This window comes from Eumetopias jubatus, unplaced genomic scaffold (assembly GCF_037043125.1).
Source record: "Eumetopias jubatus isolate StellerSeaLion01/CBP00866 unplaced genomic scaffold, mEumJub1_p1.0 scaffold_16, whole genome shotgun sequence".
In the NCBI taxonomy this organism is placed as follows: Eukaryota; Metazoa; Chordata; class Mammalia; order Carnivora; family Otariidae; genus Eumetopias; species Eumetopias jubatus.
In genome coordinates, this window is record NW_028274822.1 from 14,390,926 (window position 1) to 14,406,569 (window position 15,644).

Genomic DNA, 15,644 nt, shown 5'->3' on the forward strand with positions numbered 1-15,644 from the left:
ACAACATGATGAAGCTTGAATATACCCTAAGTGAAAGAAGCCAGTCACGGGGCCCCTGAGTGGCTCAGTCGTTAAGCGTCTGCCTTTGGCTCAGGTCATGATCCCGGGGTCCTGGGATTGAGCCCCGCATCGGGCTCCCTGCTCGGCGGGAAGCCTGCTTCTCCCTTTCCCACTCCCCCTACTTCTGTTCCCTCTCTCGCTGTGTCTCTCTCTGCCAAATAAATAAATAAAATCTTTAAAAAAAAAAAGAAAGAAAGAAGCCAGTCACAAAAGAACCACATATTACATGTAAGGAATGTACAAAATTGGCAAATCTATAGCGGCAGAAAGTAGATTAAGTAATTTCCTAGGGCTGGAGGGTGAGGATGAATAGGATGTGTGATAATGGGTGAGAAATTTCTTTTTGGGGTGGTGGATATGATCTTAAATTAGATTAGGTTATAGTTGCACAACTCTATAAATATGCTAAAAACAACTGAATCATATACTCCAAATGGGTGAATTTTAAGATACTTAAATTCTGTCTAAATAAAACTATTAATTTAAAAAAGGTATAACAGCTTTGGAGTACAATGACAAAAAATGTAATTCAAATTCTGTATTCAACAAAAATATCCTTCCAAAATGAAGGCAAGATAAACTTAATCAGTTCCCTAAATATTTTTCACAAAGGTCCTTGCACCTCAAGATGCTCCTAAGAAGATTCAAAAAAAGAAAGAATAAAGTGTAGTTGTGTGTGTGTGTGTGTGTGTATGTATGTGTGTGTGTGTGTGTGTGTGTGTGTGTGTGTGTGTGATATCTCAGATTTTATAGTGCACATCAGTATAACAAAGATCCATAGAAGTCCTGAGGTAAAGCAAAATAAGATAGCATTTCCCAGAATCATTTGTCCACCACATTCCTTTTTTGAGTAATACCTATTTATTATCACAAGGAAATAATGTTACTCAGAACACATTGTGAAAAATGTTAAACTTTCCCTATTTTCTGTGATTTAAAAATATCCCTCTCCCACTCCCCCCTGCTTCTCTCTGTCAAATAAATAAAATCTTTTAAAAAAATAATAAATAAAAATATTCATTTAAGGGAAATAATGCATTAGAACAGGGGTTGGCCGGCTAAGACCTGAGTCAAATGTGGCCTGAGGACTGTTTTTATATGATCCCCAAGCCAAGGGTGGCTTTAATATTTTTTAAAGGGTTGTTATCACTTATTCATTCACTAAACATTTACAGAGCACCTAATCTGTACCGGGTATTGTTGTATATTCAGGGTACATAGCAGTTAAAAAATAGATAAATAGTATGCCAAAAGATACTATGCAGAAAAGCAAAACAGCAGAAAAGGGAAAATTAATTTATACGAAAACATCTCAACTCTTATTAGATCTCTGTGATGTAGCTGTCTTTTTGTTACTATTTTTTAAACAGAAATGTCTTGTCTCTCAGATCCCACTTCACCATCAGTGGCTCCCAGATTCAATGACGCTGTGGAAGGCTCCAATAAGAAAATATTTTAAACTGAGCACTAAGGAATAAATGTCTTCCTTTTTTTTTGGTAAGTTTATTTATTTATTTAAGTAATCTCTATACCAAACATGGGCCTTGACCTCATGACCCTGAGATCAAGAGTCGCATGCTCCTACAATTGAGCCAGCCAGGTGCCCCCCACCATCTTCTTTTACAACAATTAGTACATGCCAATAACTGAAATGATTGACTTCAAATAGAGCTATGTCATTATCAATGTACCTTATCTTTAAATTCCTGTTAAGGTAAACTAAGTGAAATTCTATATATAGCACTCTTCTTAGAACACTGTGTTTCTATTCAAGGAAGTATTTAATTTCCTTGCAATTTAATTATACCTGATAAATAATAATTTGCTACTAACTTAAATTTTAGGACAGCATAAACAAAAATGACAAAAAAACAAATATTACAGTATCCCTCGTTATAGCATAATTTCTTTTAAGCATAAGCCAAGAAATATCAAATAACAATAATAACCACAGAAGTATCAAAAGTTCAGGTTAAAGGGGCTGGCTCAGTCAGTAGAGTATGCGACTTTTGATCTTGGGGTCCTGAGTTTGACCCCACATTGGGTGGAGAGATTACTTAAAAAAAAAAGTTCACATTAAAAATGGGCTGAACTCAGGAACACTACTCAGCAATTTAAAAAAACACTACTGGGATGCCTGGGTGGCTCAGTTGGGTGTCTGCCCTCGGCTCAGGTCATGATCCCAAGGTCCTGAGATCAGGTCCCACATTGGGCTCCTTGCTCAGCGGGGAGCCTGCTTCTCCCTCCCCCTGCCACTCCCACTGCTTGTGCTCTCTCTCTCTCTCTGATAAATAAAATCTTAAAAAAATAAAATAAGAAAACACTACTGATATATACAACATGAGTGAATCTCAATGCTGAATGAAAAAAGCCTTACACAAGAGTACACATTGTATAAGTTCATTTAAGTGGTGTTTTAGGAGGCAATAGTAATTTATAGCAGAAAAAAATCATAATAGTGGTTCTTGGAATGGGGAGCTAACTTGGTAGGAGCATGAGGGGAACTTTTGGGGGAGATATGTATTGACAGGAGTTTGGGTTATCACAGGTGCATTCATTTCTCAAAATTCATCAAATGGTACACTTAAAACTTACATATCTTATTGTCTTTAAATTTTACCTCAAAAGAAAAAAGACTCTAAATATTGAGCTCTTGGGTAATGACATGCATACTAAAGATTTTAAAAGAAAGTATATTGATATCTGCAGCTTAATTTGAAATGCATAAAAAAACAGGATGGAGTTTTGGATGAACAAAGGGTTGAAGAAATATCTAGATATGAGCCAAAGCAAGCAGAGTAGAATGTGAATTGTATAATCTAGTGGTGGGTATATGGGTATTAAAATTCTCTCAACTTTTCTTTAAGTTTAAAATTTTCAAAATGTGGGAAAAAATAAAACTTGTTAAATTAAACACTGATAGGATCCACTGATGCCTAGATTTTAATAATTAAAGCTGTAATACTGGAAAATAGCTATTATTATTGTCTTAAATGACAAAAAAAATTTTAAATGTTTTCCCTCTACTGTTTGAAATTGAAACTTATGGTGAGAATTTGCCAGATCATTAAGGCTATTGATACATATTGCTTAAACTGCTTTCCAAAATAAGTAAATATAACAAATATAACAATCGAAGTTCCACCAGCAGTTTAAAATGCCAATGCTTGGTATTACTTTTAATCTCACCAATTTAATGTAAAACTGTATCTTGCTTTATTATGCATCTCTGATTCCTGGTGAACTTGAGCACTCTTTGAAAAATAAGCGTGTGTGTGAATTTTCTATTCACATTCTTTGACCATGTAGCTAACATCTAGATTTTCCTGATATATTAGTTAATCTGGCCATTATTGCCCTAACCAGAAACTAAACTTAAGAACTACATCTTCTACTCTTAGTCACATGTCTTAGCTCCTCATTCTGATGTCTCCAAAGTGTGTATTAAAACATGTACACCCAATAGGACCAACTTTTATCAATCAATATTCTGGTATTGTGACATCAGTCCTCACAGTCTTATTCCTGATTTCGTGAAATGTTAAGGATGATGTTGGTTGTTGATTTCAGATAAATATTTTTTATTATGTTAAGTATTCACCTACTGTTAGTTTTCTATGTTTTTTTCTTTCTCTTCCTCTTCTATATAGGCCTAGATTAAAGCTGGTTAACCACCATACATTATTCCTCTATTATACTGTTATTATTTCTCTGAAAGTTTCAAAGAACTCATCTGTACAATGGGAGAGTCCTTGGGGAAAGCAAACACACACAGTTTAATTTTTAACTTGGTATTACTATGGCCGTTGGAAAATATTTTGGCCCAAGCCAAGAGCTTCATATTTTCCGAAAAAGAAGATTTGACACTTTTCTAAATAATAACTATGATGTCACAAAAGTAAAAAAATCTCCTAATTCATTAAAATTTATTCTGTCAGAAAAAAAGATTATTAAAGACAGTAATTTCAATTTTGACTGAACTAACCTATAACAGGGTAAATACAGTGTATTTTGGATTTTCAGACTAATAACAGGTAATACTATAGCCCCAAGAGAAACATGCTTCTGTAGATCCAGCCACAATTCTTTTCAGGGTAAGTGCCTTTCTAAATACTCTAAAAGAGAGAGGTTTGAAAAATTTAACTCCTCTTTTTAGAAAGAATCTACCATATTCTAATATGAAGTATACCACAAAGCATATCTTCAAATTCTAGGATTGTGTAACTTCTTAATAATTCATTTAATAACTCAAGAAGCTGAATGGTCCGGAAGTTTCATCAGAGCTGGCAAACTGGTAAAACCTGTATGTAGGTTTTAACTGAAGTCCGAGAACTAAATCCATTATATGCAGTGTGACTTTAAAGCATGCAAGATTAGTTTTATAAATCACATACAGAAGTCTCACTTATATTTACATTTAATATTTTAGCACTGATGCAGAATGTACTTTTACAATAGTTCAAAAAATTAGTTTCAGATTCTTGAAAAGGTATTTTTTATGGAAATTATATAGTACTTTAAAATCTAAATGTAATTGAATAGCTGCTGACTGGTAAAGAGTACTGGTTAATTCAATTAAACATTTACTGATCGACTACTGTGTACGAGGTTACTGACATGAGGTAAAGTATTGAAGGATAATTTTAAAGGATGTGGATACAGAAGTCCATGTAGATGTGTTTTGTATGCTTATTAAATGTTTCTGTAAACACACACAATGAGTTATTAATAGTAATTGACTCAGATGAGCAGAAATAAAATTTTTGCTACATACTTCTTTGTACCATTTGAGTTTTGTTTGTATTTTGGCATTTTACCCCCAAAGACATTTAATACTTTTTGTAATATAAGCATTTAACAATTAAAAAGTCATGAAAGTACCCAATTCATAATGAAAGGACAGGGAGTAAAGTATTACCAAACAATTAGCTTTATATTTAAATTCTTTCAGTAAAGGTGGTTTACTGAACCATACCTAAATAAATCTATGTCACAGTACATAACAAAGGAATGTATATTAGAGAAATTCAATAAATAGAAAGATAATAAATTTCCCTTAAAAAGTAATTATATTTAGGGGTGCCTGGGTGGCTCAGGTCATGATCCCAGGGTTCTGGGATCGAGCCCCGCATCGGGCTCCTTGCTCAGCAGGAAGCCTGCTTCTCCCTCTCCTTCTACTGCTCCCCCTCCTTGTGCTCTCGCTCTCTCTGTCAAATAAACAAATAAAATCTTTAAAAAAAAAAGTAATTATATTTAAACCTGAGATTGTATATAAACATTTTAATATGTTATCAACTTAAATTAATTATGGATCTTAGAGATCTGTCAAGGGCAAAACTTACATTTATAGTTCCTGATCTCAATTCTTCTCCAATGCTGGGGCTCATTTCACTGACCCATATGTTGAAAATATTTGATAGCTAGAAGGAATCTTAGAGATAGTCCAATCCCCTCATTTTTACAGATAAGAATACAGAACTATGTATTCATTCAGTATTTACTAACCCTCAGTGGGGAATATAAAATTCAGGAGGATTTGGTCCTTGCCTTAAATGAGCTTATAAACCACTGAAATTAAGTCATGTACACAGATAACAATGATACAATCAGATCACTGTATGTTAAAGGTTTAAATAAATTGTGAGTAAGCCAGGAGTAGAAATCCAGTCTGTCAGCTTGCAGTCTGTTGTCTTTTCCTCCTTGTCAGAAGATTCCACAATGAACAAGACCTTTCAAGTCAAAAGACTGAAAATTAGGAAGACTTAAATGCTGAAATTTTATAACTATTTACTTAAGTTAAAATTTCTATAGCACTGGATGATTTTACCCTATGAACAGCTGTTAGGTAAAGAGAAGAATTATTAATAATTATTATCAATAAATATTAGTATATTTTTAACATGTTTGGAGCACTTATTCTGTGCCAGACACTTTCCATGGATAACCTTATTTATCCTCATAACAACCCCCTACAAGAGGAGTCATTGGCACCTGCTTTTTTTTAAAGATTTATTTGAGACAGAGAGAGTGCGTGCACCTGTGTGGGCACACGGGGCACGCGGGGGATGCGAGTGGCTGGGAATCCTCAAGCAGACTCCCTGCTGAGCACAGAACCCAATTTAGGGCTTGATCCCAAGACCCTGAGATCATGACTGGAGCAGAAATCAAGAGTCCTACGCTCAACTGACTGAGCCACCCAGGTGCCCTGCCATCTGCCTACTAAACAGAGTATGCAGAGTGCTGTAATTGGAAACTGGCAGAGTAGAAATGTAAAGCTGAGCTCTCTGATTTCGAGGCCTGAGCTCTAAACCATTAGTTTCCTCAATAATACCTAAGAGCATGTAGGTTCAGATCTCCTAGTTCCAGGTAAGTTGGGCTTAATACTGTGAATGGCTTCAGAAAGATCAAACTTAACTCAGCTTTGCTCAGGCAGAGTAGAGGGAATAGGCTATAGAGGAAAAGGCTAATTTTCACAAGGAATATTCTAAACTCACATATTTACAGGAAACTACTACCTACCTACAGATCATTTCTTTAACACAGCTTCAACATTTATTCAAAGCTTTTTCCCAGGCACAATGTTAGGCACTGTGCAAAAAAAAAAAAAAAAAGAGTTCATTAGAAAGACATGTAAATTCACAAGTCTCTATATAATTTCCATAAGTGGAACAGATAAAAAAATGCCACAAGTTAGAGGATTCAGAGCTCACTAAGGCAACACAGAAGCACAGAACTGATAGAGGGTCAGAAATAATATAGAAAATATGATGACCCTACTTTGAGTGAGCAATCTTATCTACCTATGACAGGACCAACTGGTTGCAAAAACAAATGAACATCATCTCTGATTGCTGGGAATTTTTGAAATACTGGGTGGGAAAATGTGGAAGAAAGCTACACCCATGATTACAACTGTGGTCTCTTCCTCCTTGAGGTTTTAGTTAGTCATGCTCCATGACTACACCAGAAACTTAGAGGTAACCATGCAGCAAAACTTCAAGACTGAAAAAGAGTATACAGACAAATTCAGCCTTGTAAGATTATTTCATTCAGAAGAACAATTAGTGACGATATGTGGCTCTAATTTGAGGCTCAGCTGATCCTAGTCTATGGCCCAGATATCCTACAACCACATGTAGGACATGCATCCTGATTTAGATTAAGTGCTATGTAACTCATGGACATCTTGATGAAATTAAGTGATGCTTTAGGTGGATTATTCACCTCTTAGTGTGGTGCTACAAGTCTGTCACTTTGACTGTTTTTTAAATGGTTAGTTTTAGACTACCTGACCTGCCTTCTGCATTAAGGAGAGTGACTGATCATACACTAAAATGACCTAAGAATTCTTGTGAGCTTTTTTAAAGTTAACATAAAACAGTAGTTGTGGTGTAACGGAAAGAATGCAGACTTTGAAGTTAGTGATCTGGGCTGGAATCTTAGTCCTGCCACTAAAGACATGATTTGTGGTAAAATATAAAAGGGCATACAAAGAAAGGTAAGCCCCTGTGCCTACCTCCCAATCAGCAATCCTCCTCTGTGGCACCAATCATTGTTTAGACTCTTCTGTATGTATCCTTTTAAATTATGCTAGGCATATGCAAATGTCTCCCTTTTTGTACATAAATGGAAATATATACATACTGGCTGCATCCTAAATTATTCAATTTATAATATAACTTGGTGATCATTCCACATCAGCACATATCAACTATTCTGTTTTAATTAACCAATCCCTTGCTGTTGGATATTTAGGTTGTTTTCAAATTTTTTAAAGATTTCTCATTTATTTATTTAAAAGGGAGAGAGAGCATGCAAGTGAGCAGAGGGAGGGGCAGAGGGAGAGGGAGAGAAGCAGACTCCCTGCTGAGCAGGAAGCCCAACTTGGCGCTTGATCCCAGGACCCTGAGATCATAACCTGAGTCAAAATCAAGAGTGGAGGGGCGCCTGGGTGGCTCAGTCGTTAAGTGTCTGCCTTGGGCTCAGGCCATGATCCCAGGGTCCTGGGATTGAGCCCTGCATCGGGCTCCCTACTTGGCGGGAAGCCTGCTTCTCCCTCCCCCCGCTCCCTGCTTGTGTTCCCTCTTTCGCTGTGTCTCCCTCTGTCAAATAAATAAATAAAATCTTTAAAAAAAAAAAATCAAGAGGTGCCTGGGTGGCTCAGTCGTTAAGCGTCTGTCTTCGGCTCAGGTCATGATCCCAGGGTCCTGGGATCGAGCCCCACACTGGGCTCCCTGCTCAGCAGGAAGCTTTCTTCTCCCTCTCCCACTCCACCTGCTTGTGTTCCCTCTCTTGCTGTCTCTCTTTCTGTCAAATGGATGAATAACTTAAAAAAAAAAATCAAGAGTAGAATGCTTAACTGACTGAGCCACCCAGGTGCCCTTAGGTTGTTTTCAATCTTTAATACCTTTACTTACAAATGAATTTTAAGAATCTTGGTTCAATTGTTTTAATGCAAACGAGCATGTATTCTATAATAAATTACAGAAATGGAACAGGAGATTAAAGAATATGTATTTTTAAAATGTGATTGATATCACCAAATTACTCTCAAGAGTGTGACACCATGCATGGGTACACATTTTACCTTCCAACCTTTGTGTCACCCATCTATTTTTATCAAAACTACACTAAGAAGACAATATTGCTTATAAAAAATTTGTTAGGAAGAGTCCAGTGAGACGAAAGATTCAAAAATTACCTACTCATACAGGCTACCTTTTTGATATGGACATCATATTCAAAGGCTGAGGAAACAAAAATCAGTATTCTTACTATTATGACTTATTAAAAGGCACAAAATGCAAATATTCATCATTAAGAACAATGATAAAATGGACTAGAGATTTTGGTGATACATTCATAACTCATCATTCCACCTTACATTCTTGGATTAACTCTCCTTACTCTCATACATCTCCCTCTGACAGAAAAAAAAAGTTTCGATTCTTACCATGATTGTAAATTTTAATAGTCCTTCAGTAGTTCTTTAATAAAGAACTACTATCGACTAGAAAAATTAGAAACTTTAAGGCTGTTGCTAGCTCCTTTTCAAATTCTACTTCCATACACAGAATATTTACAGGACACCCCATACAATGCAATAAAAAGCTATTGCCTGGATGGCTCAGTAGGTTAAGTGTCAGACTCTTGATTTTGGCTCAAATCAAGAGCCAAAATCAGGTCATGATCTCAGGGTCCCAAGACTGAGACCCCCTGGGGCTCTACACTGGGTGTGGAGCCAGCTTAAGATTCTCTCTCTCTTCCACTCCCTCTGCCCCTTCCCTGCTGCTTGCACATGCCCTCGTGCTAGCTCTCTAATAAATAAATAAATATTTTCTTTATTAATCCTTATATTTGTAAGATATATAGTTTGCAAGCAAAAAATGATTTTTTAGTTAATTTTTACAAATTTAATTAATACATAATATTCAATACAAGGTAACAAAAGAGGTAGACAAATTCCAGACACATATGAAGAAATAACTTACTATTCAAGATAAAATAAAACTAAAGCAAATCCCCCCAAATCAAAGGGGCACTGTGTTCAAAATATGAACAAATAGCAAAACACTATTTACTTAAATACTAACAAATACATTTTTAGTATAAATAATTTAGAAACCATAATTTATCACAGTACTTATAGGTCAAAGCCAGTAAAAACAATAGGCTATTAACATATAAGACCTTTCTCACTGATATTTGTTTTTTTTTGGTTTAAGATTTATTTATTTATTTTATAAAGAGAGAGAGAGAGCCAAGGCAGGGAGGGGCAGAGGGAGAAACTTTAGCAGACCCCATGCTCAGCACGGAGCCCCACGCAGTGCTCCATCTCACGACCCTGAGATCAGGACCGCGATCACCACCTAAGTCCGACACTTAATTGACTGTGCCACCCAGGCGCCCCTCAACTGATATTTGTAATTTAAATATAAAACTGTATTTTTAGACCAAGATAAATGTTTTTCATCATAAGACCACGGGGGGGGGGGCATAGTTAAAAGCCATAAAAAAATTTAACCAAATTAACCAAACTTAAAGTTTTTAACCTAAAAATACTAAACAAAATGAAAATTACACAAATTCTAAAGCTTTTTCCAATGAAGTTTTTTTAAAAAAAAGCATACATTCTGAAGATCACTAACTTTCCTTTTGACAAATAGAAAGTATAATTTTTAATTTCTGACAGATATAAGGTCTGTTTTCCCTGATTAATAGCCCTATCTTGCTTCCTCTCAGCCAAAATACCACAATGGCTTGAAACATCACACTGCATTTTTACAAGTACCCAAATGGAATCACTTTATTTAGTGGAGAGCCAGAAATGGGAAGCACAATACCAGATGTTTTAAATATGGCAAAATATAAATAAACATTATCTTTTCTTTACCCTCACTTCCTTTTCCTTTTCCTCACTCACAATAGTCTAAATAGGGCCAAATAATAAAGTTACTATTTATTCAAAATCTCACTTTCTCCACAAGGACCATTTCATTATCACAATCAACAATAATTTTTCTATATCTGAATGCTTACCCTACTCTCTGTATCACAGAAGACTATTCTATAGTTCTTTCATGTGTTGGTCTTGTCTCTTCACCAAGAACATAAACTCAAGGACCTGCATTACACATCTTTTGGATTCCTACAATCCTGATTATACAACTTAATATATTGATCAACATAAAGTATTGAATACCAACTATATTCAAGTCTCTATGCTAGCCAGTGACAATATCTGATTAAATTTTTATCAGAATTAATAATAATCTTGAAACTACTAAACAGATATAGGCAAGAAAAATGACAGTTATGCAACAGATAAATTTGGGGATGTATAGGGTCCAGACAATAGTAGAGAGTCTCATTCAGCTAAAAGCAGTGAATCCCAAAATTTCAGAAATATTTTATTGATATTTTCTCTCTCAGAAGCCAGAGGAAGCACTAAACCTGATTTCAACCTAACAAGGGAGGAACGACTCTGTAAAGCGGAAGAGATGGGAGTGCTGGAAGATTGTAAATCTTGACATGTTAGCATTGGTGATACTGAAAAAAGAACACTGCGCACAATGAGATACATACTCTTTTGAGTTCTGAGAAAAGACAGGTAGGATCATGAAAGAGAAAATTTTAAAAAGAAGGAAAGTGACTCATGAAGGTTGTAGGCTCACAAGTGAAATTACACATTCATTCACAAGTGACTGCCTCCTGACAAGCTACCTTATAAAAACTTGAAGACATGGGAAATACAGAATAAAAGAAATCCATCACTGAAAGGCATTAAGTTACTTGTCTTTCCCATTTGATCACCTACTGTCTGTACTAAAAGAAAAAGCTGGGCTCATCTATGAAACTACTTAAGACTTAAGTGGAACCAGCATTACTCTGGCAAAGATAGCACAATCTGTTCAGTGTTAATCAATGACATTGCCACAATTTTTATCTTGCAATCTAACTGAAAAGCAAAACAATTACTAAATGGAAGTTTATTCTGGCCCAATTGGCAAAAATACAGAGGAAAAAATATATATATAGTGTGTATGTCTAAAAGATATAATTAGTGCACCAAGTAGATGTAGTAGAAATCTTGCAATGATGCTACAATTTATCGAACACTGAAACGTCCTTAGAGCATTTGCTAGAAGTAAATTTTCTAGTTAACAGAAATCTTTGGGGGCACCTGGGTGGCTCAGTTGGTTGATGGACCAACTCTTGATTTTGGCTTACATCTTGATCTCGAGCCCCACCTTCGGGCTCCCTGCTCAACTCAGCGAGGGGTCCGCTTGAGATTCTCTCTCTCCCTCTGCCTCCCCTCCCCCGCCCCGCTCGCATGTGCTCTCTCTAGATAAACCTAAATAAAATCCTTCTACTGAAAATATCAAGCTTATAAAGCTGTAATTCTTTTACCATCTGAATGTTTTATAAATATGGATTACTCTTCCAGTCAAGAAAAAAAGGTTAAATACAGTATGAAGACTTCTTAAAGTATTTTACTAACACTACCATACTATTTACCTAGGTCAACAAACTTTTAGGTAAATAATTCAGTAAATCTTGCGAAATTAAATTGTTTTTAGACATCAATGAAAGAAACTACTTTTCATTACATATTTATTATTTTGAAGTGTTAAGAATTTTCAGATCAGACACATATCAATCAAAATATATACAAAAAGAAATAAAAATAACTTAATGTTTAGATAATCCATACTATCAATCTTTATACTGTTTATAATTAACCATGAAGCTCTTATTGAGTATTATAAAATCATAACCCAATTAGCAACAATCAACACGCTAGACTTGAATACAGGGGACCTTTAAAAGCCAGTTGTAGCTCAATCCTAGAGAAACACTTATCCTCTGAATTCTTAATTTGTGCAATCAGGAGCTTAGTCAAAATCTTTAAAACATGGTATTAATAAGCACAGTCTTACAGACTTATTTTAACATTTATCTATTTTCTAACTGGATTAAGACATTCACAGGCACTGATATTTTGAAATACACAATGCATTTGTATTTAAGCTGTACTAAAGTTTGTGCTATAAATGTGTGCACATTTAAAGAAAGAATATTTAAGAAATATTTCTTCTTTTTATAACTTTAATTAAAATACAGTCTTGCCATCACAAACCTAAAGGTAAAAGCTAAAACCTTAAGACTTCTAGAAGAATATATAGAAGAAAATTTCTGCAACCTTAGGATTGGCAAATATTTCTTATAAAGGACACAAAGAACATGAACCATTAAAGAAAAAAACTGATTAACCGAACTTGAAGAAATGTAGAAAATAATACAGCAAACCATACTGGGAAAAACATTTGCAAAACACTATAAAGGACTTGGGTCCAGAATATATAAAACGGAATTTTAAAAATTGGTTAAAGACATTAACAGCCATTTCATGAAAGAAGATACACTAGTGGCAAAAACTCAGGAGAAGTTTTTCAGCATCACTAGTCCTCAGGAAAATGCAAATTAAAACCACAATGAGATACCCCCAATGTCTCATAGGATGAGTTAAATAAAAAGCCCGAAGATACCAAGTGTTATAGGGGATGTGGAACTCTGATACACTGGCGATGGGAATTTTAAATGGTACAACCACTGTGGAAAACAGTTTGACAGTTTCTTATAAACTGAAGTATATAGTAACTATATGATCTGGCAATTATATTCCTGGGTATTACCCAAATGAAATGAAAACATATGTCCATGCAAAAAGAAGCCACACAGAAAATATGCTCCATGATTCTATTTATATGAAATTTTAGAATAGGCAAAACTTATGTATAGAAGTGTTTTTTTTTTTTTTTTAAAGATTTTATTTATTTGACAGAGAGAGACACAGCGAGAGAGGGAACACAAGCAAGGGGAGTGGGAGAGGGAGAAGCAGGCTTCCCGCTGAGCAGGGAGCCCGACGCAGGGCTCGATCCCAGGACCCTGGGATCATGACCTAAGCCGAAGGCAGACACTTAACGACTGAGCCACCCAGGCGCCCCTAGAAGTGGTTCTTAACCTAGACAATGCTGGAGACATTTTTGGTTGTCACAACTTGAGAGATGGGGTAGGAAAGTTTGCTACCAGCAGCTAGTGGATAGAGAGGCCAGAGATGCTGTTAAACATTCTAGAATGGACTGGGCCGTACCACAACAAAGAATTATCAGACCCAAAATTTTGATAGTGCCCAGGATGCAAAATTCTGTTGTATAGTGATCAGTGGAGGTTCTATATTTTAACTGCAGTAGTGATTAGTTTTCCAAACTCATCAAAACTGTACATGTTAAAATAGGTGCCTTTTATGTATGCAATCTTTCATCAAAGTTGACGGTAAAAATTATAGTGCCTGACAATATAAAGCTATATAAAACAGTTTAATCGAGTGTTTGCTTTTTAAAATATATGCATGGAAAAGACAGGTTAGGTAAATATCAGTGAGATTACAGATAACTTACTTTTTTTCCTCTTTTGCTCATTTCCTTTGTATTAACTTGAAAATGCTATGTAGAGTCTAAATTATAAACATAAATATCTCTTTCTCTTAAAAGATTTATTTATTTTAGAGAGAGAGAGAATGAACACACACGTGTGCAGGGGAGCCGGGGGGGGGGGAGAGAGAGAGAGAGGGAGAGAGAATCCTAAGCAGACTCCCCGCTGAGCAGGTAGCCCTATGCAGGGCTGGATCTCACCACCAGCAATCGCAATCACCCCCCCACCGCAGCCTAAACCAAGAGTCTGATGCCCAACCGACCCACTGAGGCGCCCCATAACTATTTCTATATACAAAAAGTTTTAATGAGAAATTTTCAGTATGAACAGTGATATCAAACTGTAATAAGGTGGTGAAGAAATTCTTTCAAATAGAATAAAGTCATGAAGTAAGGAATAACCTATTTCATTATATTAATATGGGAGAAAAATATAACAGATGCAATTAAATTATGTTCAACAATTGGCCAGGGTCTGTACAAAGTGTGAGGAATAGGAAGATGTACCTCAAGAAGTGACTATCTAATGGAGAAAAATGATATTGTCAACAAATCAAATACAAAACAATTAGCGACTATAGTTTACACATGAAAGCACAATGAAACAAGCAACTAAGGGAAGAAAGAAAGAAAAAAGAAAGAGAGAGAGAGAGAGAAAAAAAGAAGCAACTAACTAAACATGGGGAGTGTGGGAAGCATTGACAAAGGTGACATTTAGGCTGTCCAGCAATGAGAAAATCTCTTCCTGAAAAGATGATTATCCTACATACTGAGTAAGAATGTTATACCTACTGAGAAAATTCTGTATCACAGAGGAAATCTGCCTAGGATTTATCTGGATAGAAAATGTACTCTTTGCACTTGCACTACATCTAGATTTGGCAATAGAAGTCTCTGACACCATTCAAAAGTACAAAGACAAAATAATCAATTAGACTACAATTGAAAAATTGTACATTTAACATTTGTTAGTAAATTCCAGTTGGCCTCATCTGATACACTAAAACTTCTCGTACTATTCATAAGGGAAAATCCAAGATGCCTCCCAAAAGAGGATACGGGAATCCAGAATACATCCTTGATAGTACGTTTTCAAGCCAAAAGAAACACTTATAAATATATGATGGATGGGGTAAACGATTACTCTATACTGCTAAGAATGATTATAACACGGTAAAAAAGTGAATTCCTAACTTATGTAGAGAAAAAAAGCCTGTGAGATACTGGGATCACAAGACAGACTACAGGCAGAACTTGTCCACTCTGCTCCTTAGATTTTGTCATTTTGGAAACTTCTTGCAATTAAGGCATCGGAATGGAATTAAATTGACTTTACTTAAACAGAACACATTTTGGTCAGCAGAAAACCGAATTTTTGAGTGAGAAAGTCATTCCAAAGAAAAAGGACTTTAGGGGATCTGACTGTGCGGAGAGAACATTTCCTATTCTTTTCTCCCTCTTGACTTTGAGTCAAGAAATTACTGCAAGCAATTTAAGAAACACTATTTCCTGGTCGAGGCTATTCAGGTGACTGGAGGGAAAAAGAAAAATGATTAAGCAATAAGCCAGTGTGCAAGGAGCCTTCCACAG

At 35.6% G+C, this 15,644-nt stretch overlaps 1 protein-coding gene across 9 annotated transcripts in view; it reads right to left on the reverse strand.

The window, feature by feature from the left end:
- The window catches only part of RELCH (RAB11 binding and LisH domain, coiled-coil and HEAT repeat containing), a 108,313-nt gene that overhangs the window by 91,653 nt on the left and 1,016 nt on the right, over positions 1 to 15,644 (reverse strand). The gene's annotated exons all lie outside the window — the stretch shown is intronic.